Source organism: Balaenoptera physalus (assembly GCF_965194825.1).
Source record: "Balaenoptera physalus genome assembly, chromosome: 2".
Classification (NCBI taxonomy): domain Eukaryota; kingdom Metazoa; phylum Chordata; class Mammalia; order Artiodactyla; family Balaenopteridae; genus Balaenoptera; species Balaenoptera physalus.
Window position 1 is genome coordinate 56,740,394 of NC_138883.1, and position 17,752 is coordinate 56,758,145.

A 17,752-nucleotide genomic window follows, 5' to 3' on the forward strand; every position below is an offset into this window, starting at 1 on the left:
GCTAGAACATAATATATATTTAATAAACATTTATGGATAAAATAAATTTATGAATGAATTAAAGCTGAATTCTAATTAGTTTCAGAATGTTCTTGCCAATTATTTGCTTGGGGGTTCATATGTTTGGATTAGCTAGTTTATGCAATAAAAGATAGCCCTGAAATCACAGTGGCTTAAAATAATGGATTTATTTATTTTTTCACTCTACTTGTTGTTACCAGTCAACACAGAAACTCATTTGTGGGCCCAAGCTAAAAATTGACAATTTCTGTTTGAGAGAAAGAGTATATCACTGGCCAGAACCCTGTCACATGGCCCCAACTCATAGACAATTATAATTTTGCCATGTGCTTTGAATCAGGGAAGAACAGAAAATATTAGAATAGAAAATATTAAATAAAATGCAAATATTCCATAGTATATTTCATATCTTGCTAAATATTTGGTGGTGAAAAGAAATCCACTTCAGTTAATCAGACTAGTGGTGATGAAGAGAATAATGTAATTAGAAAGCAGAGTTGTATCAATAATAAGGTTAGACATGCTAAGATCATAGACTCAGAGATGAAATCAAAAGAAGAAAAATGGAGTCTATCATTGGTGACATCAACAGTTAAAAACTGTTAAACAACAGTTAAAAAAACAGTTAAAACCTATGTCAGTTATTTACTGCAGTGGTCCCAAACCTTTCTGGCACCAGGGACAGGTTTCATAGAAGACAGTTTTACCATGAACGGGGTAAGGGGAATGGTTCAGGAGGTAATGCAAGCGATGGGGAGAGATGGAGAGCAGCAGATGAAGCTTCGCTCGCTTGCCCGCTGCTCACCTGCTGTGCGACCCGGTTCCTAACAGGCCACAGACCAGTATCGGTCCATGGCCTCGGGGTTGGGGACCCCTAATTTATTGCATTTATTTATTATTAAAGTGGCCTGAAGAGACATTCTCTTGTCCTTATAAAATTAAATGTCAGTTCTCAAAGCACTGGCAGTTTTATATACTTTTGAAGGAAACATACTGCTATCACCTAATGGATATTCTCATATGAAGTAAGAAAAGATAATCTAATTTTGTACTAAAATATTTAGGCTGTTAAAAAATGATTACAATCAAAACATATGAAATTGTCTTCACCACCACTAGAAATCACCAAGTGACCCCATCCCGTATTTCTATTTTAAGAATCTTTGCCTATTTTGAAAACCTCAGACTTATAATAATTGCCAGATGAGATGTATATCATACAATATTTTGTAATGAAATCCTTTGTTTCCATTTTCTAGAACATATCCATAAAATTAAATTTAAATCTAATAATGTGACATACATGAGCAAACATAATTTTCTTGTGTCTTAGATATGCATTTAAAGTAGCTCCAAGATTATTCTTAAATTCATTAGAAAAAAATTTGTTTTAAAATGACCTTTATTTAATACTTTTATTAAAAAAGCTATATATTGCTGGAAACCAAAGCAATTGATGAAATAAATTTACCTCTAGCAATTTAAGTCTAATTTTCCATTTATATGGCATTTTATACTGTGCTACATTTTCTCCAAAATTACATGTACACAAATGATGTTTAGAAATAGTAATTTACCAGGATATAATAATACACAATTGAGATGTGGTGCTATATAAGTTTCGAAACTTTAGTGTTCTTTGCTTATTAAAAATTCTAGTTTTAACAGTGTAGCTTCTGTTTCACACTCTAGTAAAGGCACAGTATAAAAAATATTTCATATTGCCTTATTATGTTGCAATATATAATTTTCTCATCTACTACTTTTGACAAATCTATAGTGTCCATAATTTTACTCAAGAGAAATCTGTTCTTTGGTTAAACATCAAAACCCCTCAAAATATTCAAAAGCAAATCCTAACATCACTGATATATCATTTTGCGTCACCTAACAAAATTTTGATTTCCAAATGTGCTCAAGGAACTCTGATAGATGATTGTGCAATACTATGAAACACAACAAAATTCCAAATGTTAAGGATGTTAAATCTGAGTGAATAAGATGAATAGATTTTTCTGAGGTTAATTTTAGAGTTATATTCTAATTATCACTGAAAAATAACTAAATATAGGTGGTTTTCGATAAGCATTCAGGGCTTAGGAGAGTTATTCATTTACTCATTATATGCTTTTAGTTGAGAAAGCATGAAATAAAAACCTGTCCTTTAAAAATACTAATTGTTTTTAGTATTGTACAGAGGAGATTGGAGGAAAGCTAGAGGCAAGAAAACAATTAGAGACTTGCATTAGTCTAGAAATAAGGAAATAAGAGCTTGGATTGGAAAATTAGCCATGGGAATAGGAAATAAGCATAACTAATAGATATATTTCAAATATTTTACATTACTTAGTAAAGCATTAGCTATTAACGTGAAGAAAGACAGTTTTAAAATGATTTATAATTTTAAGCTTGATTGACTAGAGACATATAGTAATTCCATAAAGGGAGGAAGGTCAGAGATTCTGGCCATGGGGATTCGAGATGAGTCTCATTTAAACATGTTGAGCTGGAGGGCTTTATATTTTATAAAATATAAAATATTTATATTTTAGTAAGTAGTTGGAAACGTGGAACTAGAACTTGTAGAATAGTTTTTAGGATCCTAAGAAATAGATAAATTATATACAATTACATAATTATACTTGAACATCCCTATGTATAGCTTTATTTTAATTAGTCATTTATTACAAGCTGTAAAAGTGAATTTGGAGGATGTGAATGATCGTATATCTGTAAAAGCCCTTATTTTTCTCTAGCCCAATGGGTCGAACTAAATTTTTTTTTAAAAGTTAATGAAAATATGGTGGCCTACTTTTCTTCTGAGAGGTCTTAAAATGCAGGTTTATTTTTCTGATTCCAATAATTCAAGTATTATTTTAAACACTTTTTTTGGGCAGTAATAGCATGCATAATGGTTTCTGCAAAATAAAGCTTATAGGGATTTCATACCTTGACATCTTGTCTCCTATAAGTAGATAAAATGTTAAAAAGGAAAATAACTGTGATGAATCAGGAATATTAAAGAAAGAACATGTCACACTAATGAAGGAATTTATGTCACAAGAAGATCATTTTGAATAAATATGTACAAAGACAATTGAAAGCAATAGGATATTTAGGGCAAAGGATTTATGTCATATAAAGAATGTGGCTTCCTATCAACTTCTTTTGTTAATGCAAATGAGTAATATGATCATTCTGAAGGTGTGCTATTAATGTTATTAGTGCTAAGATAAAGCAAATATAATTGTAACAAAATTATTTGTCTTACAAAATTGTCAATAGAGATTTTGCTAAGTAAATAATATTCTATTTACAATGGACAAAAAATATTTGTGCAGTTTTGTGTTACCAATATCAGATTTTCTCTGTTTAGTTAAAACTTTTTCTCCTCTTAAATCTGAGGTTTTTGAAAAAGTATGTTTCAGATGTTAAGTTTAAGATTAATTACTCTGTGATCAGAATTCTCTCCACAAGTTGTAAGATCTCTTTTTGTCAGGAAAGAGAGTTTTTATTCATTGAATCAACATTTTTCAATCAAAAAGCTGTTATGGGCCTGTTCCAAGTATTGCTTATATAGCAGTGAATAAGGCAAAATATTACTTTACATTCTGAGAGGAAGATATACAAAAGAAAAATAACTGAATTATAAAATATCCTATTAGAAAGTCATAAAACCTATGAAGACAGGCAAAGGAAATAGAACTCTTAGAGTGTTCATCAGGGACAAATCATATAGGTCCTTATACAGTATTCTCAGAGTGATAGAAATTTGTGGGAAATTTTGGAACAAGAAGTAACATCATCTAATTTTAAGTTAGTGAAAGAAAATAAATTTCGTAGACCATTATATGTGGTGATGTTGGTTTGGTCAAATATAAGAGCATAAAAATTACAGAGAAGTGACAATACTAGGCATCTAGTTTACAGGTAGAACTGACAAGACTTGCTCAGGTGTAGAGAGACATAGACTATGAGAGAATGAGACAATTCAAGGATAATTTTTATTTGGCATTTTGGGGTCTGAGTAACTGAATAAGTGTTGTTATTTACTGAGCTAGAAAATATTAGAGAAGGTACAGGTTAGATTTGCTTATTAATATCAAAATGCAGATTCTTAATATGAATATGGCAGACATGGCATATATTTGTGACAACTTTGCCTCCCATTAATCATGTAGGTTATTTTGTTTTCATTAACTCAGCACCTAATTATTGCCCTCTATAATAAAAGTCTTTGATAAAAACTTAGTCTACAGTTAGTATTTAAAGCAAGCCATGAAACTTGTTTAGATTAAACAGAGTTTTTTTAATAAAGAAAAGTTCTTGAAGAGTTAGTCTTGGGAAATTCTATTATTTACTAATTAGAAATAAAATAATCCGACAAAATAAATGAGGAGAAACACGTAACGAGGCAGGAGGAAACCAGGAGAGTATGGTGTTGTATAGCATGGGGTAAAACATAAAGAAGGAGGAAATAATCAACAATAGCAAATGCTGCATGGCTGAATACCATGAGGACTGGAAATTATTAGATTTCCTGACATGGAAGTCATTGTGAACAATAAGGAACTGTATCCATGGAATTGGACACACGTTTGATTGAAGTGGGTTTAAGAGAAAAGAGGAGGTAAAGAATCGAAACTGGTGAGTACATAAAAATTAGAGGAATTTTGATATAAAGAGCTATGAAGAATATGAGTTATGGTGAAGAGTTACAGAGAATTAAAGCATTTGTTTTTCTTTTTACTGGGACATAGCATGTTTCTCTGCTCATCGGAATGATTCAAGTAGAGAAAAAAATAATATAATAGAGAGGGTGTTAATTGCTAGATCAGCATCCTTATGTTGATGATAGGGAATGGATCCAGGGTTCAAGGAGAGGGGCCTGACACAGACAGGTCATATAACAGTATTAAATGAACACGAAATTTGTACAAATACCTGTGAATTTGTAGGATTTAGGTTGGAAGATGAGTTTTCTTCAGATAAAGTGAACTACAGGTGAGGGCATTAGGTAAGAGTTAAAGAGTAAGGAAGGGTGAAGGGTTCAAGAAAGAAAAGGTATGAGGTAGTTAAATTGAAGGATGGGAGGATATATTGTCTAAATTTGGTATCAATGTTATCAATGTGAGATTTTCCCCAAATACTGCAGTTGGATCTAGAAAGAATGGAATTATAGTAGATTTTGTATTGGCTTGAGAGGTTAAGGCCCAGGATTCAGTCTGTCCTTCCAGATCTAATCAAGTAATCTCTGGTAAGTCATCTAAACTCAGTGAACCTCCAGCACCTCGTTTAACAAAAAGATAACATGTCCTGAGATTGTACTGTATATCAAGCCAGTGAGTTTAATAGGGATCATCTCATCAAATACTCAAAACCATCTGTATCAATGTTGTTATTGTTTATTTTATATATTAACTACAAATTTTAAAGAATGTAAGGAACTGATCCAACAAGACTTAGCTAGCAAGTGTCAGAGTTTGAAATATCATCACCCTGATACAGAGTTCTAGAAGCTGAATACTTAACCTCAAATTGTACTGCTTCCTTAACTGCATTTTAGTCTCATAAAAAGGGTCAAAAATAAAGCACAACTGAAAAAAAAAAAAACAACCCGTTGGTTTAAAGGAATAGATGCCACGGGTAACTTTTGAGAAAGAGATAGCAAACTTTTTCTGTAAAAGTCCAGATGTAAATATTTCAGTCTTTGGGTACAATATATCTGTGTTACAACTATTCAACTTGGCCACTGTAGCAAAATAGCAGCCATAGACAATATGAAAATGAATGGGCATGTCTATATTCTAATAAATCATTGTTTACTCTGGGACGTAATCTGCTTCTCACTGAACTAAGTGATAGTCTTTGGTGAGCTAACTGAAATGAGAGCCATTGTGAAATTCCTTAAGGATGAAATTTACAAGTTTAATAATACCCTATTTGCCAGTAACTAGGCTCAAAGAGGTCCTTACAGTTGAGTTATACTGATAGAAATGTTTGACTCTAGGAGCTTTTTAAGGTATTAAGAAGAGAATAAAAAATAGGAGATACTTAGGAGAAGGGGAAGCTATAACAAGGAAACAGAAATTAAATGCTAGAAAAAAATTTACAATAGAGTGAAAGACGAAATGAGAATGTAACTGAAAGAACTTGATATAGTATCAAATATTTTAATTGATTTTGCTTTGAGAATTGTTACATAAGAGTTTAAAGTAAATCAACACCTTAAAATTTTTAGAAGGTATTGCTATTTAGAAGGTATGATATATCAAATGCCATGTCATACAACCATAGTTTATTAAGGTAAAAAAATGACTTTAAAATCAGTAATACAGCAGCTTCAAAAATTTTATTTGCTATGTACTATCATATTGAGAGTCTTTCCAGGTGTTTTCGAGACTGTGTTAAATAATTTATAATTATGGTAACATCAACATCTTCTGAGGCAATTCATTCCATTTTTGGATATTCCTAAGAGTTAGAAAGTTATTCCACTATGACAAAAGAAATCTAATCTTTCTTTCTTTAATAGCCTTTCAGATATTTAAATATAGGTATAGCATACTTTAACCATTAATGAAAACTGCAGTCAAGTACACTAAACATAGAAAAAATTAGAAACACATAAAACTTTGAATTCCACTTCAGCTATTTAATAGATAAGGCAGAAGGCACATATTCCAATAAAATTAATTGGAAACCATGAAGATAAAGAAATTTGTTGACACAGTACTTTTGAGAATGCTGAAGACTAGGTTATTCATTAACATTGCTGTAAAGATAAAGCCTGTTGAAGACTATTAATAAATCAGTTACCATAAAGATTCAAAGAATAAAATCATGGGGGATGTGGTTAGTGAATTTCCAAATCTATTATACCACTAAATAATCTGTATCTTGTAGTTATGAAAAGGTTTTTTTGCAGAAAAAAGCAAGCATTCTCCTATGATAGTGTTTCTTACAAAAATATATGCTTTGGTAGCCTATGTAATATAGCTTTTTGTGTCCATGCTCTAGTCATTACATTCTTGCTTTATAAGGCTATTATAAGGAAATTGAACTTGGAGAAAATTGAGCCTATAATGTGTACACCATCTGTATGATGACTAACACATTATCTGAAATATCATTCAATTATAGCTCTAATTCCAATAATATTAAGGGATATAAATCCCCTTGGTAGACAAAAAATTTAAAAACCTTTGTTTTCATTTCCTCTCTAAATTCTCTTGAGAAATTAAATTGGCAATTTTAACAGATGTACTTTAAACTCATGAGAATTTTTTTCTTTTGATACTATATGTCAGACTATGATTTCTCTTTAAGCAATTTCTTAACTACACCCACAGTTTTTAAAATTACATTTACTGAGGTATAATTTATATACAATAAATGTTTCTAAAGGTTTTCATTTATTTAAGCTCTTGCTTCCTGTTGGTATTAGTTCTTTTCAGTCAGAAGTACTCCCTTTAGCATTCCTTAGGGAGCTGGTCAATTGAGGAGAGTATCTTTTGTCTTCCTTTACCTGAAATTCTCATAATTTTGCCTTCATCCTTAATATATATTTTTAATGGATAAACAATTATGAATTTTCTATTTTTTCTTTAAGCACTTTAATGATGTTCCATTGTTTTTTGGTCTACCATTGTTTGTGATGAGAAGTCCATGTATATTTGAATTGTTGTTTCTCTCTCTCTATATTATATTCCTCTAGCTGCTTTAAAGATTTTTCCTTTTATTTTTGGTTTTCTGTAGCTTGACTATAATTTGCCTACTTATAGTTTTCTTGGTATTTGTCTTGTTTTGGGTTCACTGACTCTCTTGAATGTGTAATTTTTTTTTTTTTCTTATACAAACTTTGGGTAGTTCTTAGCCATAATAACTTTATTTTTCTGCCCCTTTCTCGCTCTTGTTCTCTGGTACTCAAAGTACATGTATATTGCATTTTGACATTATCCCACAGATTCTTAGGTTTTATTCGTTTTTAAATCTCTGTTTCCCACTTCATTTGATTGGATAATTTGTATCAATCTGTCTTTAATTCTTTCTTCTGTCTCTCTATTCTGTTTTTAAATATATTCAGGTAATTTTTATTTTAGTCATTGGAAATTTCAATTCTATAATCTTCAATGCAAGAAAGCCATTTCTTTGCTAGATTTTCTATCATTTTATTTATTATAAATATGTTTGCATTTCTTTACCTCATTGACCATAGTTATAATATGTTATGTAAAGCTTTTGTTTGATAATTCCATCATCAGAGTAATATCAGGGTTGACATCTGTTGACTTTTTTTTTCCCTTTTGAGTCTTGTCATATTTAGTATGTCAAGTCATTTTAGATTGAATGCTGGTCATTGTAAACGGTTATGTTGTTGGGACTTTGTATACTATTATATTCCTCCAAAATGGTGATGTGTTTGATTTTATAGACAATTAATGTAGAGTCAAACTGTAAATTTTGTTACACCTATGCAGAGGAGTTGTTCAGATTCCAGTTTAGAGTGATTTTAATCTCCTCACATATAAGTGGTTCATGATCGGAAAGAGACTTTGGCAGTTTGTATGCAAAATCTGAGGTTCTATTTTTTTCAGCTATCTCTTACCCAGTGATTCTCTCTCACGCTCAAATGGTTTTTGTTGTCCTAGGCTTCTTTCTCTTTTTACTATGTCCAGAAAGATGGCAGGCTTTCTCTCATAGTTTTAGCCACCTCAAAAAAATACAGTTATGATTCAATCTGCCCGCAGAATTTATAGCTGTTATTTTACAAGATTGATAGTTTTTTAGGAACTTTCTCTGCATTATACACTTATTCAAATTTGATTATGTTATGTTTTAATTTGTATTTATTTCAAAATATTTCCTGTTGTCTTTGAGTTTTTTATTTTACCATGATTGATTTAGCAGTATGTTTAATTTTCAAACAAATGGGGATTTCCCAGTGGTGTTTCTACTGCTTAACACTAATTTGATATTGTTCTTTACAAATAATATACTCTGAATAATTTGTCTTTTTATTTTCAATTTTTCCCAGTTTCACTGAGAAATAATTGACATATAAAATTGTGTAAGTTTAAGGTGTACAATATGATGATTTGATACAAGTATATATTGCAAAATGCTTGTGACAAGTTTAGTTAACAACATCCATCACATCATACTCTTACAATCTTTTTTTCTTCATGAAAACATTCAAGGTCTACTTCCTTAGCAACTTTCAAGTGTATAATACCGTATTGCTAACTATAGTCAACCTTCCTTCCTATTGGTCCCTAACACATTCATCTTATAACTGAAAGCTTGTATCCATTGAGCAACATCTCATCGTATCCCCCACTCCCCAACCTCCAGTCCTAGTCTTGGTTTCTGTGAGTCTGGCTTTTTTTTTTTTTTTTTAAAGATTCCATATATAAGTGAGATCATATAGTATTTGTCTTTCTCTGACTTATTTTACTCAGCATGATGACCTCAAGGTCCATCCGTCTATGTTGCCACCAATAGCAGGATCTCCTTTCTCATGGGTGAATAATATCCCATTGTTTGCGATATATATCACGTTTCTTAATCCATTCATTAGCGTCCATTCAGCGGACACTAAGATTGTTTTCATGTCTTGTCTATTGTGAATAATGCTGCAACAATCACGCTGTGCAAATCTCACTGAGATTTTTGATTTCACTTCCTTCAGATATATACCTAAATGTCGAATTGCTGGATCATTTAGTAGTTCTATTTTTAATTTCTTTAGGAATAAACATACTGTTTTTTATAGTGGTTTTACCAATTTATATTCTCAACAACAGTAAACAAGAGTTCCCTTTTCTTTATATCCTTGCTAACGCTTGTTATCTTCTTTTTTTATGATAATCATTCTAACAGATGTGAGGCAATATATCGTGGTTTTGATTTGCATTTTTCTGATGATTAGTGATATTGAATATCTTCTCATGTATCTATTATTCAAACATCTTTTTGGAAAAATGTCTATTTAGGTCCTCTGCCAATTTTTAAATTAGATTATTTGGTTTTCTGAGTAGTATGAGGCCTTCATATATTTTGGATATTAATCCCTTATTAGATATATGGTCTAGAGATATTTTCTCCTATTCCATAGGTTGCCTCTTTGTTGCTTGTTTCTTTTGCTTGTAGAAGCTTTTGAGTTTGATGGAATTCCTCTTGTTTATCTTTACTTTTGTTGCTGTGCTTTTGGTGTCGTATCCAAAAAAAATGTTGGCCAGAATAATGTCAAGGAGCTTTCCCCTGTGTTTTCTTCTAGGAGTTTTATGGATACAGGTCTTACATTTGAATCTTTAATCCATTTCAAGTTAATTTTTGTGAGGGATATTACATAGGAGTCCAATTTCATTTGTTTGCATGTGGCTGTCTTGTTTTACCAATGCCATTTATTGGAGTGACTGCCCCTTCTCCATTGAGTATTCTTGGCTCCCTTGTTAAATATCGGCATGTGCATGGCACCTCCATTTCTGGGATCTGTATTCTGTTCTATTGCTCCATGTGTCTGTTTTTATGCCAGTGTCATACTGTTTTGAATATTATAGCTTTTTAGTAGAATTTGAAGTTAAGAAGTGTGATGCAACCAGCTTTGTTCTTTTTTAAGGTTGCTTTGGCTATTCTGGGTCTTTGTGGTTCCGTATGAATTTTAGGTATTTTTCCCCCATTGCTATGAAAAATGCCATTGAATTTTGATAGGTATTACACTGAATCTGTAAATGGCTTTGAGTAATATGGACATTTTAACAATATTAATTCTTCAGATCAATGAACGTGGCATATCATTCCATTTATTTGTGTATTCATCAGTATCTTTCAACAGTGTCTTATAGTTTTCAGTGTAGACAACTTTCATTTCCTTTGTTAAATTTATTCTTATGTATTTTATTGAATTTGATGCTATTGTAAATGAGATTGTTTTGTTAATTTCTATTTTTGACAGTTTGCTGGTAATGAGTAGAAATACAAATGATTTTTGTATGTTGATTTTTGTATCCTGAAGTTTACTGAATTTACCTATTAGTTCTAAATTTTTTAGTTTTTTATGGAGACTGTAGGGTTTCCTATGTATAAGATAATGTCATCTGCAAAGACGATTTCACTTCTTCTGTTCCAATTTGAATCCTTTTATTTCTTTTTCTTGCCCAGTTGCTCTGACTAGAACTTCCATTACTGTGTTAAATAAGAGTGGTGAGAAGTCTTCTTCCTGATCATAGAGAAAATTTTTTTCAATTGGCACTGTTGAATGTGATGTTAGATGTGGCTTTGTCATAAATGTCCTCTATTATGTTGAGGTAAGTCAGTCTATATTCATTTTGTTGAGAACTTTCATCATGAAAGGGTGTTGAAGGGAGTCAAAAAGTACAAATATCTAGTTATAAATAAGTCATGGGGATGTAATGTACAGCATGGTGACTATAGTTAATAATACTGTATTGCCGTTTGAAAGTTGCTAAAAGGGTGGATCTTAAAAGACCTCATCACAAGGGAGAAAACAGTTTTTGTGACTATTTTATGATGACAGATATTAAGTAGGCTTATTGTGGTGATCATTTCACAATAGTGTACACAAATATTGAATCATTTTGTTATACACCCGAAAGTAATATAATGTTAAATGCCAATTATACCTAATTAAAAAAACAATACAAATAAATGAGAAGGAAAGAAAGAGTGTTGAATTTTGTCAAACAGTTTTTCTGCATCTAGTGAGAGGCTTGTATAATTTCTTTCCTTCATTCTATTAATGTAGTGTATCACATTTATTGATTTGCCTATGTTGAACCATTTTTGCATCCCAGGGATAAATCCCACTTGTTCATTGTATATGATCCTTTTATTGTGCTGTTGAAGATGGTTTGATAGAATTTTGTTGAGAATTTTTGTGCCTATATTCATCAGGGACACTGTCTTGTAGTTTGCTTAGAGTGTTCTTGTTTGGCTTTTGAATCAGTGTTATGCTGACCTTGTAATGTGAGTTTGGGAGTATTCCTTCGTCTTCAATTTTTGAAAGAGTTTGAGAAAGATTGGCATTAATTTGTCTATAAATGTTGGTAAAATTCACCATTGAAACCATCTTGTCTTGGGTTTTTCTTTGTTTGGAGGTTTTGATTACTGTTTCATCTCCATGGTCATTATTGGTCTGTTAAGATTTTCTACTTTTTATGATCCAGTCTTGGTAGTTTGTGTATTTCTAGGAAATTATCCATTTCTTCTAGGTTATCCAATATGTTATTGCATAATTGTTTGTAGTAGCCTCTTTAAAAATGTATTGAAATATAATGACATATAAAATTATATTAGTTTTAGGTGTACAACATAATGATTCAGTATTTGTATATATTGCAAAATGATCACCACAGTTACTCAACATCTGTCACCACACATAGTTAAACATTTTTCCCTGTGATAAGAACTTTTAAGATCTCTCTTAGCAGCTTTCAAACATGCAATACAATATCATTAATTATAGTCACCATGCTGTACCTTACACACATATAACTTATTTACTTTACAACCAAAAGCTTGTACCTTCTGACCCCCTTCACCCCTTTACCTACTTGAGTCCATCCCTTGCCTTTACAACAACCAGTAAGTGAGATCCTATGGTATTTGTCTTCCTGTCTGACTTATTTTACTTAGCAAATGCCCTCAAGGTCCATTCGTGTTCTCTCAAATGACAATATTCCATTCTTTTTTTTTTTGGAGGATTCATATATCATTTTATATATGTATAGTCTTCTCGCCTTTTTCTTGGTTAATCTAGTTAAAAGTTAGTCAGTTTTCTCTTTTCAATAAACCATTGGGGTTTTTCACTGTCTATAATGGGGTCTGCAGTTGGCCAGCTTGTTACCAGGTGCTTGGTATGGTGTGGATCCTCTCTGGTCATTGGATGGATGACCACCATTGAGTGTTGCCTCTAATACACTGTTCAATAAGGTGGCAGCGAGACAAGGGCCTGTTTCAGAGTCCAAAGTTGGGACCTCAGACATGGGCCTATTGCCTTGTCACTGGGTGAGTCCCTGAATGGGCAGGACTGGCCCTGAACTATGGCTGAGAAGGACTGGAACTGAGCCCAGGGCTGTTTCAGGTTCCACAGCCAAGAATGAGGTCTGCATACTTGGCTTTGGAGGCATGAATAGATGTGCCTCTTACCAGGTCCATGAGTGGGTTGAACTGGTCCCTGACCATGGCTGGAAAGACTAGAGCTGAAGATATGGCCCTATACGAATTTCCTGAGGCACAGATATGAGTGTCTCTCGTCAGGTCCCTGTGCTTCAGGACTGCTCACGGACCACAGATGGGAAGAGCTGGGGCCTAGTGTAGTACCCTTTCAGAATCTTCTGGGTTGTAGACATGAATGTTTCCCATGGGGCCCTGGAACCCCAGGACTGCTAGTAGATTATCAGTGTGAGGAAAGTGGCACTGTATATAAAGCCCCTTCCTGATCTCTGGGGGTCCAGATGGGAATTTCTCCTGCTTGATCCCTGTGTCAGAAGACTTGCTCACAGACTACTACCACCTAGTATAGGGCCCTTTCAGGATCTCCAGAGGAACACACAGGAGTGTCTTCTGCACGATCCCTGTGCCAGCAAGACGGGAGTGTCTCCAGCAAGATTCTTATTTTTGGATTGTGGCAGAGATGGGCTAGAGCCCAGTTATAGAGCCATTTAAGAATCTACAGTCTGACCAAGTTTAGTGGGCTTATCTCCAGAGGTTTCCAGACTGCAGCCAAGAGGGGCTAGAGCTGGTTCACAATCCACTTGAGGCTTCACAGCTGGGACTGAGGTCTGTAAGTCTATTTATTTCCTGTTGCACAAGTGGGCATGACTCCTCCCAGATCCCTTGGTGACAGTAACAGACCCACAGCCAAAGGTGGCATTGGCTGAGTTATCAGGGGCACAGAACTGTTTCTGTCTCTGTAGCCAGCAGCATACTCGTCGAGTCAACTACCTGGATGTGGACTGGCCTTCTTAAAATGGCTCTCAGTCTTCAATTACATCAGGGTTTCACAGTCTCCTACATGGATCCCAAAGCTCTCATGAAGGCACTTTTGTCTGTGGATGGGTGCCAAATTATTGTTGTTGAAGGGAAGATAAGGGAAGGGTCTTCTTATTCCACCATCTTGCTGACGTCGCTCCCCTCAATCCTTACACATTTACTGAGGCTTGATATATGCCTCAGCATATTGTTTGTCTTAGCAAATATTCTGTAATGACTTGAAAATAATTTTAATCTACTGTTATTCATTGGAGTTTTCTATAAATATCAATTAAGTCAAGTTGGTTGATGGTGTCTTTCAAGTCTCCCTTATCTTTACTGATTTTCTGTCAATCTTTTTATTAATTGATGAAAGAGGAATCGTGTAATCTCCAGTAATAATTGTGTATATGTCTGTTTTTCTTTGCAGGTCTGTCAGTTTTTACTTCATATATTTTGAAGCTTTGTTATTAGGTGAATTCACATTTCAGATTGTTATATCTTCTTGATGAATTGCCCATAATTTTGAAAAGTCCGAGTTAATAGTTCTTTTTCATAAAAGTACGGTATCTCATATTACTTAATTTTCTCGAGGTGCTTATGCTTTGCCCATCTGTGTTTAAATTTTTAAAGTGGAATTTTTGTCCATGAGAATTAGATCTGCCTTATTCTTCAGGTTTTTTAAAACTTATGTTTTCAAAAATTTAAAGAGTTTAAACGATTTTCATTTGATATAGTTATTGATATGGTTTAGTTTGTATCTCCCATGTTGCTATTTGTTTTCCATTTTCTCCATCTGTGTTTTGTTTCCTTGTTCTTTTTTTTAATAACTTCTATTTGATTGAATATTTTTAGTACATTCTCTCTTAAGCCCAGTACTGGCTTATTAGCACAGATTTTACTAGTGTGTGATCAGTGTAATAATGTAGACCCCACAATCAAAGGAGCTGCATGGTTCATTTAATATTCTGATGTAGCCATCTTGAAATTCTTAATAAGTTTTTTAAAAGACTTCAGCATTTTTATTTTTCATTGAACACCAGAATTTATGTAGCTAGCCCCCACGCAAATATTTTATTTTTTAGTGTTTACCTTAAGATTTACTGTTTTCATCTTTAAATTTTTATAGTCTATTTGCAGATAATACTGTATCACTTCAAATATAAGAAATTTAAAACTGTAGAATTCTATTTGCCTCCTCTCATTCTTTGTGTTATTATTGCCATGTATTTTACTTCTACATAATCCCTATATTAAATCATTATTTTAAAAATTAGTTATCTCTTAAATACATTAAAATAAAATAATTATTTTTATATAGACCATCTGTTTACCATTTCTAACATTCTTTTTTTTTAATTTAGATTGTTTGGTTTTATTTATTTTTTTGTATTTAATTTATAAATTTACTTAGAGGTTATGTATGTGCAAGGTCTAAATGTGCAGGGAGATTAAATATAGTTTTGTGATTATATTTATATAGTAACATTTGTCATCATTGGGGTTCCATGGAAATTGGTTTCTTTTTTCCTTTTAGTTGAAGTATAGTTGACTTCAATAACAATATATAGTTTCAGGTATTCAATATAATGGTTCAATATTTTTATAGATTGTACTCCATATAAAGTTATTATAAAATATTGGCTATATTCCCTGTGCTGTACATTACACTTTTATATCTTATTTATTTTATAGCTAGTAGTTTGTATCTCTTAATCCCCTTCACTTATCTTGCTCCTCCTTCACCTCCCCACTGGTAATACCTAGTTTGTTCTCTGTATCAGTCTGTTTTGTCATATTTGTTTATTTGCTATGTTAGATTTCACATATAAGTGAAAACATACAGTATTTGTGTTTCTCTGACTTATTTCATTAAGCATAATACCCTCCAAGTCCAACCATGCTGTTGCAAATGGCAAAATTTTATTTTTTTTAATGGCTGAGTAATACTCCGTGTGTGTGTGTGTGTGTGTGTGTGTGTGTGTGTGTGTGTGTATCTATATCTATCACATCATCCTCATCCATTCACCTGTTGATGGACACTTAGGTTGCTTCCATATCTTGGCTATTATAATAATGTGATAGATAGATGATAGATAGATAGGCATGCAATCATCATAATAATTGGGGTACTTTTCAAATTAGTGTTTTTGTTCAGATACATATCTGGGAGTGGAATTGCTGGGTCATATGGTAGTTTATTTTTAATTTTTTGAGGAATCTCCAAACTGTTTTTTATAGTGGCTGTACCAATTTACATTCCCACTAGTGGTGTACTAGGGTTCCCTTTTGTTCCACATCCTTGCCAACACTTCTTATTTGTTGTCTTTTTGATAACAGCCATTGTGACAAATGTGAGGTGATAGCTCATTGTGGTTTTGATTTGCATTTCCCTGATAAATAGTGATGTTGAGCATCTTTCCATGTTCCTGTTGACCACCTTTATGTCTTCTTTGGAAAAATGCCTATTCAGGTCTTCTGCCCACTTTTTAATCAGTTTTGGGTTTTTTTGATATTGAGTTGTATGAATCCTTTATATATTAACCTCTTACCGGATATATCATTTGCAAATATCTTCTCTCATTCAGTAAATTGCCTTTTCATTCTGTTGATGGTTTCCTTCGCTGTGCAAAAGCGAAATTTGATTAGCTCCCATTTGTTTATTTTTGTTCTTGTTTCCCTTGCCTGAAGAGACAGATCCAAAAAAATATTAAGACCTACGTCAAAGATTATACAGCCTATGTTTTCTTCTAGGAGTCTTATTTTATGGTTCTAGGTATTACATGTATGTCTTTAATCCAATTTTAGTTTATTTTTATAGATGGTGTTAGAAAATGTTCTAATTGTATTCTTTTACTTGTAGCTGTCCAGTTTTCCTAACTGGACAGTTACAAGTTATTGTCTTATTCCCATTGTATATTCTTGCCTCCTTTGTCTTAGATTAATTGACCATAAGTTTGTGGATTTATGTCTGGACTCTATGTTTCGTTCCACTGATCTTTACTTCTGACATTCTTTATACCTTTTTTGAAAAACTTCATCTTGTAGCATATTTCCTCAGCCTCAAAAATTGTCTGATTTATTTCCTGTAGTACAAGTCTGCTGCTGACAAATTTTTTCAGCTTTTGTTTGATTTAAAAAAAAATCTTTACTTTGCCTTATTTTTTAATGATATATTTAGTGTATATAGAATCTTAAGTTGATAGTTGAAAGGTATAATTTCATTTCATTGTTTTGTTTTTCAGAGTTTCTGATGAGAAGTTTGTGATTATTATCTTTGTTCCACAGCATGTGATGATGTGACATTTTTCTCTCACTTCTTTTATAGTTTTGTCATTATCATTGGTTTCCATAGTTTATTATATCATATTATGCTATATTATATTATATTTTCTAGTTTTTATTGTTTTTGTATTTATTCTGCCTAGGGATTTTTGAGCTTCTTGGTTGGGTTTAGGTTTTTCACCAAGTATTGACATTTTTTACACTATTTTATATAATATATTTTTCTGTCTCAAACTTTTATAGGACTTTAATCACACACATGTTAAATTACTTGAATTGTCCCACCAGTCACTGAAGTTCTCTTCATTGTTTTTCAGCCCTTTTCCTCTCAATGCTTCAGTTTCCATAATTTCTGTTGCCAGGCTTTCAAGCTTGCTGGTCTTTTGTAGATTCATATCTATTCTTAATCTGACCCATTATATCTTCATTTTAGATATTGTATTTTCCATCT

The 17,752-nt window shown here is 32.5% G+C and overlaps 2 long non-coding RNA genes across 2 annotated transcripts in view; one reads left to right on the top strand and one right to left on the bottom strand.

The window, feature by feature from the left end:
- The window catches only part of LOC309656157, a 212,678-nt gene that overhangs the window by 30,364 nt on the left and 164,562 nt on the right, over window positions 1-17,752 (top strand). The window lies entirely within an intron of this gene.
- Window positions 4,341-17,752, bottom strand: part of LOC309656176 — a 119,531-nt gene continuing 106,119 nt past the window's right edge. Inside the window, exon 2 of the long non-coding RNA XR_014261206.1 lies at window positions 4,341-15,355. This is a non-coding gene — a long non-coding RNA (uncharacterized lncRNA). The remainder of the gene's footprint in view (window positions 15,356-17,752) is intronic.